The following is a 12290-nucleotide window of genomic DNA, read 5'->3' on the forward strand; positions in this document are numbered from 1 at the left end:
ATGTAGTTTCAGCCCTCCGCCCGCCCTGGCTTGTCCTCCTCAAAAGCCCAGCTCGGAGCTATCGCCTGGGCCCGCGGAGATGGTCAGGGCAGCGCTTTCCTAAAGGGCAGTGATTCTTCCCCTCGAGAAGGGAGGTGAGGGGAGAAGGCGGCTCCGCTGGGCAGCAAAACTACAACTCCCAGAGGAACCAGTGGGTTGTAAAGACAAAACTCGTTTTCTGAGACTCGTGGTTCCAGGTTTGTGTTTTGTTCGTTTGTTTAACCCCCTGGCCGGGGGCGTGGTGCCGCCGCGTTTCCCCGAAGAGACAGAAATCAAACCGGGAGGAAAAACCCCACAGGTGTCGTTCGAGCGTAAGCGACTACCGTTGGATTGGCAATTGGCCATGCTTTCGCGGGTTCATTACGTGGGTCCTTCCGGTAGAAACTTTTCAACTCTGTAGTGGGAAAAAGATCTGTGGCTTTTTTGGAAAAGTGATGAATGGCTGCCTTGTTCGTAATAGCGGAAAACTGGAAACACTCTCTCTCTTTCCAGGGTACTGGGAAAATAAACTAGGCACATCCATGCAATGGAATACTCTGCAGCAGTTAGAAATAATGAGCTAGATCTACATGTACAATAGGGAAAAGTGTTCAAGACACTTTGTTAAAGAACATTATGTATGGGAATCTACTCGTGTCAAAAATAATGTATGCGGACGTATAGTACATGTGGATAGGAACCGGACCGGAGGGAGCACACTCTGAGGTGGAGACTGCCAGGGATGGGGATAGGCAGGGAGAACGTGAGCTTTATTTGTATTGTTTGAATTTTTCTTATGAGAATATACTTTCCAAATCTAGTGTCCTTAATAGGGAGCCTGCGAGGCCCAAGTGGTCAGTCTCAGAGAAGATGAGGGATTCTGCTCTAACTCTGTGTAACCTTGACCAGTCACTTGGCTATTCTGCCTCCTTGTCTTTATCTGTAAAATGGGGTAATAATAGTGTCAAATGCCTAAGATTCTTATGAGGATGAGATAAATAAATTCTTGACTCCATAGTAAATGCTTCAAAAATATTAACCATTATTATGCTGATTGTTGTTATTCCCATGCGGACTCCTTAAAGCTGGATCAATGGTTTGTTCACTATTGTATCCTCAGTCACTAGAACGTGCCTAGGACATTGTAGGTGGTTAAAGCAATTTGGGTTTGTACTGTTTGTTTTTTTTGTTTTTTGGGTTTTTTTGGCCGCACCACATGGCTTGCCGGATCTTAGTTCCCCAGACAGGGATCAACCCCGGTCCTCGGGTCCTCGGCAGTGAAAGCGTGGAGTCCTAACCACTCGCCTGCCAGGGAATTCCCAACAATTTGTTGAATGAAGGAATGAATAAAGAGCAGTCCCCTGCTCAGCTCCTGCTACCCTGCCTCCTCCCCCAAATCTCTCTCCTTCTCTCAGTCTTCTCCCACTAGAGTCAGCCCCCCTCTTCACTTGGCCCAGGTCTCATCCTCCTTCCCCCACTTCAGCACCTGCTCTCTTCTACTGTGAACCCAGCAGGCCTCCAGGGAAGAGATGAGCTGCCTCCCACTGCTGCTGTTCTCAGCAACGCAGATCCCAGCTCTGCAGTGGAGTGGAAGGCAGGGATGCCTGCAGCTGCAGCGTGGCGGGGGTTCAAGGAAAACAGCTCCGAGGAGCTCAGAGGCCAAGGGCTTCACCCCACCTCCTAGGGCGGGCATGCTGGCCCGGTAGGGAGTGGCTCCAAGGCCACTAGCAAAGATACTCACAGAAGGCTTTTTAATAAGATAAAGCCCTCAGCAGCAGACACAAAAACATGTAGCTCTCCACCCCACGGTCTGGGGTAGACAGAGCCATGAAAAAACATTCTGATGCTATAACGTAGGGTAGATTCTAGTGGTTAAATACAGGGTTTGGAATCAGACAAATCCTCCCCAGTTCTCATCACTTTCTGACAATGTGAGCAAGCCACTCAAATTCTTTGAGCTCAGCTTTCTTCCTCAGTAAGAATACAATAGTATTTGCCTAACCAGGTTGGGAGGATTCAATGAGCCAATGCATATAAAGGGTCTGGCACAGAGTAGGCATCCAACTTCCTTATTAAACAATCATTCTGCCAAAATGTAAGGGTGCTCATTCTGCCAAAATGTAAGGGTGCAAGTCTGGAAGGCTTCTTGGAGGAGGTACAATCTGCAGGGCCCTGCATGAGATATGAGGCTGCTGGTAGCAGGAAATCCCTCTGGGAGCCAGGACTACCCACAGGGGTATCTTAGGTTGAGTTCCCTAGATGCCTTAGGTTGAGTTCTCAGAGCCTGAGAAAGGGATTCTTGTGCAAATGATCTCTTAGGGCAGTGAGGGAGGCAGGATAGGGCAGGGGAAGAAGCCAAGCAAAGATGTCAGTTCAGCTAAGTCTAGTCTCAGTCTGATCCTCTGGGGAGCTCTGGAGCATAAAATACATCACAAGGTTTACCCCTCTTAGAAGCAAGGGAGCTGGACTTTTTACCCCACATCAGTCATTCATGGGCTGTGGGCGGGCCAAGGGGACGTAGGGAAAGGAGGGCATCTCCAGGCAAAGCAGCTCACAGGGACTGATACCAATTCTTCAGAGAAGGGTGAATCTATGAGACATTAGCAGCCAGCACTCACAACAGCAGGGGAATGGGTGCACCATCCCTGTAAAGGTATATAACCAAGAGTATTTACTGCCAGGGGACTGGCAAAGAGATGGGAACTGGATGAAGAAAATGGGGAGAGGATATTAATTCTTCCTACTGGGTCTTCCAAGGAGAAATTGAAGCAGCTGATATGTTTTTGTTTGTTTGCTTTTATTTTTTGCCGTACCACACAGCTTGCAGGATCTTAGTTCCCCAACCAGGGATCGAACCCGTGCCCCCTGCAGTGGAAGTGCAGAGTCCTAACCACTGGACCGCCAGGGAAGTCCCTGGTATGGTTTTAAATAATCAAAACCCAGACCTGATAGGATAACCAAATAGTTAACCCTTTCTGGAGAGCTAATAAGTGTACTTTATCATTAAGTGGCCCATCTTCCCCAATGCCTGATTTGCCTTTGCCAAATATCTTATGCAGTATTTTTCAAAAAGTGCTGCTATAGGATGTTAACAAGTGTTGCTGCAGAGGAGGTACAGATCCATTAAACAAAGGTAGACAGGTTTATTTTCTTCCCACAACTTTTAAACCAATATACTGGATAAACAAAGACAATGGAATATTATTCATCCATAAAAAGAATGAAATACACATACTGCAACATGGATGAGTTTTGAAAACATTATGCAAAATGAAAGAACTCAAACACAAATAACTACATACTGTATGATTCCATTTATATGAAATGTCTGGAATAGTTAAATCCATAGAGACAGAAAACAGATTAATGGTTGCCAGGGACTGGTGGGAAGAATGGGGGGTGATTGCTTAATGGGTACAGAGTTTTCTCTTGGGATGATGAAAATGTTTTGGAACTAGATAGAGGTACTGGTTACAAAACATTGTGAATGTACTAAATACACTGATTTGTATGCTTTAAAATGGTTAATTTTATGTTATGTGAATTTCACCTCAATTTAAAAAAACAACCACGACAAGCTCAGTGTGCTTGTTGCTAATGGGGTGTCACTGTTCCCAGGCCTTCTCAGTGGACAGAGCTAAGGAAAAAAATACCTATATGTATGGGGAACCTCTAGGCTAACCTATAAAGCATTTCACAAACAGGTTAGGGAATCCTTTTTTTTCTTTCTTTCTTTTTAATTTATTTATTTATGGCTGTGTTGGGTCTTCGTTTCTGTGCGAGGGCTTTCTCTAGCTGCGGCAAGCGGGGGCCACTCTTCATCGCGGTGCGCGGGCCTCTCACTATCGCAGCCTCTCTTGTTGCGGAGCACAGGCTCCAGATGCGCAGGCTCAGTAGTTGTGGCTCACGGGCCCTGTTGCTCCTCGGCATGTGGGATCTTCCCAGACCAGGGCTCGAACCCGTGTCCCCTGCATTGGCAGGCAGACTCTCAACCACTGTGCCACCAGGGAAGCCCCAGGGAATCCTTTTTTGAGAGCATCTCACAGGACCTATAATGTAGAAGGCTGACCCAGCGCATGGAACATTGGTGGAAAGTGGGTCCCTTAAAATGAGTCCCTGGGGACACTAAGGATGGGGCACAAATGGAAGGACAAACTCCTGTTTTTGTTTGTTTGGGGTTTTTGTTCGTTTGTTTTGGGGGGATGACTTTTGGTTTTGGCCACGCCGCGGGGCATGCGGGATCTTAGCTCCCCAACCAGGGAACGAACCCGAGCCCCCTGCAGTGGAAGTGCGGAATCTTAACCACTGGACCACTAGGGAAGTCCTATGACTCCCGTTTTAATCAGCACTCTTCTTCTGCCTTTTTGTATAACTTTTGAGAAACTGTTTCTCTGAGCTGGGACTTACTTTATACACCAGACCAATGGTCTCCATTGATATAATTGAAAGGACAGTAAAAAAAGTTTAACACTTTTAATGTCTGTCAGAGTGCTTTACTAGGTTTCAAGCTCCAAGAAGATAGGGTCTAAGTCTTCTTTATCAGTCATTTTCACAGTGCCGGCCGGTGTGCTTTCCACATAAGGAATAGGTAGTACACATTCTATGGAAGACCTTGGACCAACCACTTTACCTCCCTGAGCTATCTGCCAATTTAGTTCTGCCAGAGGCTAAGAAATAATTAATTTAATCAACATTTCTGGAAGGTCTGTGTGGACCTACAAAAGCCGGTCTTCTGCTCTCCAATAGTCTGTTATCTAGTGAAGTAATGATAACAAAAGACACCGTCAGTTGAAGCTTCCTCAGTTGCATTCATTTAATCTTTAATCTGGATCATCAACATTTAGATCATTTTAAATCTTTGCTCTTACAATGCTATGACAGATATCCATCTCTATATGTAACTAAGAACATGTGCAGATAGGATATCTTCCTAGAACTTACTAGGTCAAATTGTGTGTGCATGTGCAATTTGAAGATGTTACCAAGTCTCTTCTCATAGAGGTTGTATGGATTTCCAGCCCCGTTGGCAGTGGCTGGAGAATCCTTGTTCTCCACACTCTTGCCAAGATAGCTATCAAGCTTTTTGATCTTTGCCAATCTGATAGGTGAAAAATGATATCTCAGTGTGGTTTTAATTTGCATTTCTTTTATTAAGAGTGAAGCTCTGAGAAAATAAATGTTGGTTAGAATGTGGAGAAATTGGAACACTTGTGTACTGTTGGTGGGAATGTAAAATGGTACAGCCGCTGTGGAAAACATTATGGTGGTTCCTCAAAAAATTAAAGACAGAATTATCATATGATCCAGGAATTTCACTTTTGGAATATATCCAAAAGAATTGAAAACAGGAACTCAAAGAGATATTTGTAAACCCATGTTCATAGCATCATTGTTCACGATAGCCGAAAGATGGAAGCAACCCAAGTGTCCGTCAATGGACGAATGGATAAAATGTGGTATATACATACAATAGAATATTATTCAGCCTAAAAAAAAGAAGGAAATCCTGACGCATGCCACAACATGGATGAACACTGAGAACATTATGCTAAGTGAAATAAGCCAGATACGAAAGGACAAATATTGTCTTCATACTTACATGCCTTGATAGTCAAATTCGTAGAGACAGAAACTAGACTGCTGGTTGTCAGAGGCTGGGAGGAGAGGAAAATGTGGGTAGTTATCCTTTAATGGGTACATAGTTTCAGTTTGGGAAAACCAAAAAGTTCTGAAGATAAATGGTAGTGTTTGTTGTACAACAACGTGAATGTACTTAATGTCACGGAACTGTACACTTAAAAATGGTTAAGATGGTAAGTTTTACGTGTATTTTAGCACAATTTTTTAAAAAAGAGTGAAGCAGACTTCCCTGGTGGTCCAGTGGTCAAGACTATGCACTTCCACTGTAGGGGGCACAGGTACCAGGGAAACTAAGGTCTCGCATGCCACGAGGTGTGGCCAAAAACAACAACAACAACAACAACAAAACATAAAGAGTGAAGCTTTGCATCTTTTCATGTCACAGCCATTTGTGTTTGCTTCTCTGTGACCTGTCCGTTTATATTCTTTTCACATTTCCTGTTGTTCCTTGGTCATCTTCTTACTGATTTACAGAGCACTTTGTACTAGCCTTTTACCCTGATATAAATTGCAAAATTTTCTTCCATTTTCCTATTGACTTGGTTTTTGTTGTGTGTTTTTTTTTTTTTAATAAACTTATTTATTTATTTATTTTTGGCTGTGTTGGGTCTTCGTTGCTGCACGCAGGCTTCCTCTAGTTGTGGTGAGCAGGGGCTACTCTTCGTTGCCGTGTGCGGGCTTCTCATTGCGAGGCTTCTCTTGTTGTGGAGCATGGGCTCTAGGCACACGGGCCTCAGTAGTTGTGGCTCATGGGCTGTAGTTGTGGCGCATGGGCTTAGTTGCTCCGCGGCATGTGGGATCTTCCTGGACAAGGGCTCGAACCCATGTCCCCTGAATTGGCAAGCAGATTCTTAACCACTGCGCCACCAGGGAAGCCCTTGTTGTGGTTTTGGTTTTTAGCTAGGTATGAGGTAGAGATCTGACTGAACTTTTAAAAACCGTTTTATAAATTATAAATTAGGAGTTTGGGATTAACATATACACACTACTGTATATAAAATAGGTAAACAACAAGGACCTACTATGTAACACAGGGAACTATACTCAATATCTTGTAATAACCTATAATGGAAAAGAATCTGAAAAAGAATACATATATATCCATAACGGAATCACTTTGCTGTACACTTGAAACTAACACAACACAGAACTGTGTACCTTGCTCTGGGTCACACAAGCCATTAGGGTGGGAGCTGCCAAATGGGTCAAACAGAAAGCCAGGGAGGGAGGGAGCCAGCTCCACTTTGCACCTTGCTACTTAATAGCTGTCTGCCTCCAAAGCCCCTGCTCACATTCACCATGTTCACTTCCTGTTCCACTGCTTTCCTTGCTCTGGATGCTCACCAACAAAGGTAGGCTTTTAAGAGAATGAGGCAAATTCAAGTGCTTCCCGAGGGGTGATGTTCACCAATGGCTGTGCGGCTGAGGCAGTTGGGGAGAACCTTGTGGAAGAAGGAAAACTCAAGGTAGACTTTGGAGAGTCAGGCAGAATTTGGATGGGTGGAGAGGATAGGAAAACACAACCGGCAAGGGGAAATGGGTAAAAACCGATTTGACATCTAATTGGGAGGTAGTCAGGGTGATGATGGGGCTTCCTGTTGGAGTTGAGGGATAGAGAGGGTCTGTCTGTCTTGCTCATGAAAGGACATCTTAATTCTGCCTGGGTAATCTGCTAACAGAGCTTTGGGAGATGGATGTACATTCAAAAAGGCTAATTACCTTCTGCCTGTGAGGGAATGTTGCCATTGCATGTGACTCGGGTACAGAGGCAAAGCCCTTACAGGAAGGGCCTGGCAGCTGGTTTTAGGGGCAGAGCATGGGGTTGCATGTGGATTACTTAGCCCCTCTATGGTCTGTGACGGGGATACACACACACACACCAAAAAAAAAAAAACAAAAGCGTTCAAGGGTCAACATTAGTTAGGACCAAATGCCTCTGGTGGCCTCTTGGCTACTTGCCCAAGGACCTAGCAATAACTTTCCCTTTGGCCCTTGGTGGATGGGAGGAAGGCTAGAGCCTGGGGCCCGAGAACTCATAGCAAAGATAAACAAAGCCGGGCACTAGTTAAAGTAGTAAGGACAGATTTTAACCAATATACTATCGCAATAGTATATTGCAACTTCAATTTGCACAGAGGTGACTGGGCCTTTTTAAGGGAGAACGAGGGAGTATGGAGGGAGGTGAGCAGGGGCTCCGTAGAGTCAAAGTGAAAAATTACAAAGGGTTGGTCAGTGTAAATGCTGATTAGGCCAGCTGTATTTGTGAGCTGGCAATTATTGAAGTTAGGACTCCACCCACCCACAGAGACTGGGAGACAGAGGCCCTATCCATTCCAATGATTACATTTCAAGGGAATGGCTTTCAGGTCCTTGAGAAAGACACATAATACATATACATCTGATATACACCTCAAAGGGGCAGGAAGAAGTCACAGTTGTAAGCCCTTTTTAGTATATGCTCTGAGAAAGGGGTGGTGGTGGAGAGCTTATTACAGGTATTGTCTAGAACAAACAGTAAATTCTGGAGCTTTCTCGGGCAGGCAGTTTAAAGGGGGTTAGGGTCATCCTAGGGATGTGGCCTTGAGGTGTTAGAAACTATGTTATTCGGTTTAAGTCTTTTAATGTGGGCGGAGGAGGGTGGATAAAATTATTTGTGTTGAGAGTGTAGGTTTTGTTTGTTTGTGGGTTTTTTTTTTTGGCCCCCCCTCGCGGCATGCAGGATCTTAATTCCCCGACAGGGATTTAACCCATGCCCCCTGCAGTAGAAGCTCGGAGTCTTAACCACTGGACCACCAGGGAAGTCCCAAGAGTGTAGTTTTTATAGGCCAAGGTTGAGGCCTGTTGGAGAAGAGGGCCCAGAGGAGCCTGGCTAGAGTTTGGTGGAGCAGAGAACATTTGTCATCTCACAGCTGAAAGAGTCTGAGATCGTGCCTGAGGGTGAAGGTCACCAAGTTTCCCCTTCTGAGGTTTGTAGCTCCCAGAACATCATGTGGTAAGTAGGGTCTACCTGGGTAGGTGTGAGAGTCACTCTCTGCTAACAGACAAGTCAGGAATCCACCTCCCCACCTCTCAATCCTCCGGCCTGTTATAGATCATCATACACCCAGAAGCAGAGGATACCACTGAGCTGACCCTATCCTATAGATTTGAGATTTCAACCCCTGGCTTGCACCCAGAGCTTGGGGAGTAGCACTAGGTATACCCCACCTGCCCCTCTTTGAAACAGAAAACTTTCCCAGCTTTGGAGAGAATGCTAAGGGCTAAGGTCTGGAACACCTTTCAGGCCCATGTAGTATTTTCCTTTTACTGCATGAACTGATTTATTTATTTAAATTAAAAAGAGCATTTCTGTGGTAAACTAGCCTGAGACCCCGCTTTCTATAGCCTGGTTCTTCAGAGGCTAATATTATTCCACAGCCGGCCCATCCTTGAAGGACAATGCCAGAACTCTAGCCAACAAACGCCAATAGCAGCACTTCTCAAAGTGGTTCCCCAAACCAGCATCACCTGGGAACTTGTTAGAAACGCAAACTCTCAGGTCCACCCTGGAGTTACAGAAACAGCAACTGGGGGTATGGGTCAGCTGTGTTTGAACAAACTCTCCAGGAGAATCTGATAGACGCCAGTTAGAGAACCACTGGCTTACAGGTCTCCCCTCTGCCAGAGGGGATGAAACTTGGAGGGCAACCTGGAGCTTCATTAAGATTGAGGTAGGTTTGGAAATTGGGGGAAGCATGTGCTAAGAGAAGACATGGAAAAATATTTAAAATGTGTGCACTTTGCCCTAAACAGTTGGGAGATAAGGGCACCAACCAGAGAGGGAGACTGGAATGAGAAGGTGCCCCAGGGGGTGAGCGCTCCAGGAAACCCAGACACTCAGCCCCTTTTTCCCAAGTCGGGAAAACCACACGCCCACGTGGCTCCTGGTGTTCTCTCTTCTCCCGCCTGTGCGCAGCGGCCCCACCGCAGCTCCAGCTTGCGGAGCCCGGGCACGAAGCCAAGCTAGCCTCAGGTCAAGGCTCTTTGCAAGCGCAAATGGGAATGGTATCCGGGGCGCGGTTCTCGGGCCGCAGGCTTCCCCTCTAGTCCCGCTCGGCTGCAGCTGACCACAGCCGTGTCTGAGAGGCATCCTCGGCTACTTTGCATCTCCCTTGAGATCCAGGTATTCAACCCGGGTCCGGGGCATCGCAGACCCCAAATCCTATTTCCACCATCGCGAGCCCGGCCTTCTGGGAATCGAGATCTCCCATCCCCCTCTCCTCTCTTGCGCGGTAGAATTCCTGAGCCTTGGCGAAACTACAAAGCCCACAAGCCCTAAGGCTCACGCGCTATCTTCTGGAAGTAGTAGTTCTGGATGCCGGACACTCCTAGCGGCCCGGCGCAGGCTGGACTCCATATCCCAGCATGCCCAGGGGTGTGAAGGAGGAGGTGGGAGGGGACAGACCAGGAGGATGTGAATGGGGAGGGGGCAGTTGCCCCCCTGCCCCCACCCTTCCCTTCCAGCCGGGCTGGGGTGGGGGGAGGGGCCGGGCTGAGGCGGCGGCGGCGGCTCGGCTGCTCGCTTGGGGAGGGCACGGCCGGCAAGGGCGGGACTGGCCCGCTGCGGGCGGACTGGGGAGCCGCGGAGATAACGGGTCCAGACGCTGGCGGCGGCGGCGGCTTTCTCTGCACGGGCGGAGGCGGCAGCAGGAGCGGCGAGTATGGCCCGCGCGGCGCTCGACGCTGACTGAGGTGCGCGGGCGGGATGAGGGCGGGCGGGATGTGGGGCGCCCCGGGCCCCTCTCTGCCCCGAATCCCCTCTGCGCGGGCAGCTGGCTCGGCCAGCGGCCCACACCCGCCCGGTCCACCCCGGCAACTTCCCCTGGGTCGGGGCGCTGGGCTCCCCCGTGGGGGCGGGGGTCCACTTACATTGGCCTCAATCCCCTTTCCCCGCCTTCTGCTTCTGCACCTCCAGCCGCTCCCACGCGTGGCTGTTCCGCTCCTTGGCGGCAGCCCGCAGCGCCAGCCCCAGCCCTGGGAAGCGCTCCGTGCCCCAGTCCCGACTTCAGTCCACTGCCTAGTTCGCACCGCCAACCCCCGCGCGCGCTCCTGGCCTGTGCACTACTGAGAGACCCCTGCCCCGCTCCTGTTGGCCGAAGGATGTCTCTGCACCATCAGCACCTCTCTCCTCTTTCCCCTACCTGGCACTGCCCCCTAGCCACCCACAATGGCCCAGTTCTCTCTGATGAGAACTAACAGCTTGACCTCCTTCCCACTTTGGAGAAACTGAGGCTTGGCACAAACCAGGAACTTGGCCAAGTCCATGCCCCAGTCCTGTGGGGCTGGTCTGAGCCCATGTCTTGGCATGGAAGAGTCATTTCTTTCCTCCAGTCATTCCTAGGTGACGGGACCAAACTTTCCAGCTCCCTGCTGCAGCTCTGGGCTGAGCTCACTTTAGTCTCCCCTTGGGCTTTCTCCCACTTCTGTTTCCCCCTCCTCCTTCCTTTATTTCACTTCTGGCCTACTCTGCCTGTAGGGTCACCCACCTATTGCTCGTTTAGTCAAGTTAGCCTTTTAATTTTTATTTCTTGCCAACTGCATCCATCTCCCATCCCGCATCTTACTCTACAGTGCTTTATAAAGCACTGTAGAACAGAGTCTAAGGTGGTGTTGGGGGGAAAGGGGAGAGAGAGGGGCTGGTGGTGGAAAGGGAGTGGCAGCCTCTTTCAACCAAAGCTGCTGAGGGGGGATCAGGGCACTCTGGGGTCCCTGGGTGAGTCAATCCTAGCCAGTAACGCACACTCCCATCTTGTCTTTGGAACAGTTGTCTGGAAGCTGGTTGGTCATCCCTTCCTCTTATTATGTCTGATGGACTCCAGCGTCCCCCTGAGATGGAGGGAACCTCCTACATTGGTGGAGATGGCGGTGTAAGAGGAGTCTGGGAGACCACACCCCTAAGCCTCATCTTGCTTCTGCTGCTAACTTTGGAGGGGCTTGCCGGTTCAGAGAAGGATGGCTGCTAGGTGCCTTGAGCTCTTTGTGGAGGAAGATGCAGTGACTGTAGGTGGTGATCTCAAGTTTAGTCGTGGTGTTCAGGATTTGAAGGAAAGAGAGAGCCAGGGCTCAGAGAGGTGGCACAGACTTGCGTGTATAATTCAGTTTTTTGTTTTCAGTTTTTTGTCTTCCTTCGGTAGATTTGCCTATGGGTCACCCCTTCTTAGCCCAGTCTTCAGTTTCCCAGTGGGAAGTTGGGGGAGGGAGGGAAATCTATGAGCCATCAGGAAGGCAGGCTCTGGGAGTTCCACTGGGGTCCTGAATGAGCAATCTTGATCTGAACCAGATGGTTCTCTGCTTCAGTACCCCTCTCTCATCCCTCCCCCTTGGCTGTGAATAGGACGCCTTTAACCTTGTAACTTGAGAATGGAGGAAGGGAGGCCAGGGGGCCAACTGTCTGTGTGCATGTTTATGTCTGCATCTGCAGTCACGTGCCAGCTTGCCAGGGACCTGAGGGAGTGACCCTGCACGGGAATGCGGTGTTGTGATGTGCTGTGGCATGCTCACAGCTCTCTAGGAACTTTCTGAGCCCAAACCCTAGATAGTGCCAATTTCCAAGTTGCTAAGAACCACTTGGTATGGCCTCATGGGCTATTTCC

At 48.6% G+C, this 12290-nt stretch overlaps 1 protein-coding gene across 21 annotated transcripts in view; it reads left to right on the plus strand.

The window, feature by feature from the left end:
• Positions 1–177: 177 nt before the first annotated feature.
• ST3GAL2 (ST3 beta-galactoside alpha-2,3-sialyltransferase 2) overlaps positions 178–12290 on the plus strand; it is a 75239-nt gene continuing 63126 nt past the window's right edge. For 19 of the 21 annotated variants that reach the window (XR_009499133.1, XR_009499131.1, XR_009499130.1 and 16 more), the window contains exon 1: positions 10159–10389. The gene's annotated coding sequence lies outside the window, so the exon portion shown is untranslated. Of the gene's footprint in view, positions 237–10158; positions 10390–11461; positions 11565–12290 lie in introns of those variants that run through there. The other 2 variants (XR_009499136.1, XR_009499137.1) reach the window with 2 other exon arrangements.

The sequence above is a fragment of the Balaenoptera ricei genome, chromosome 19, assembly GCF_028023285.1.
Source record: "Balaenoptera ricei isolate mBalRic1 chromosome 19, mBalRic1.hap2, whole genome shotgun sequence".
NCBI lineage: Eukaryota > Metazoa > Chordata > Mammalia > Artiodactyla > Balaenopteridae > Balaenoptera > Balaenoptera ricei.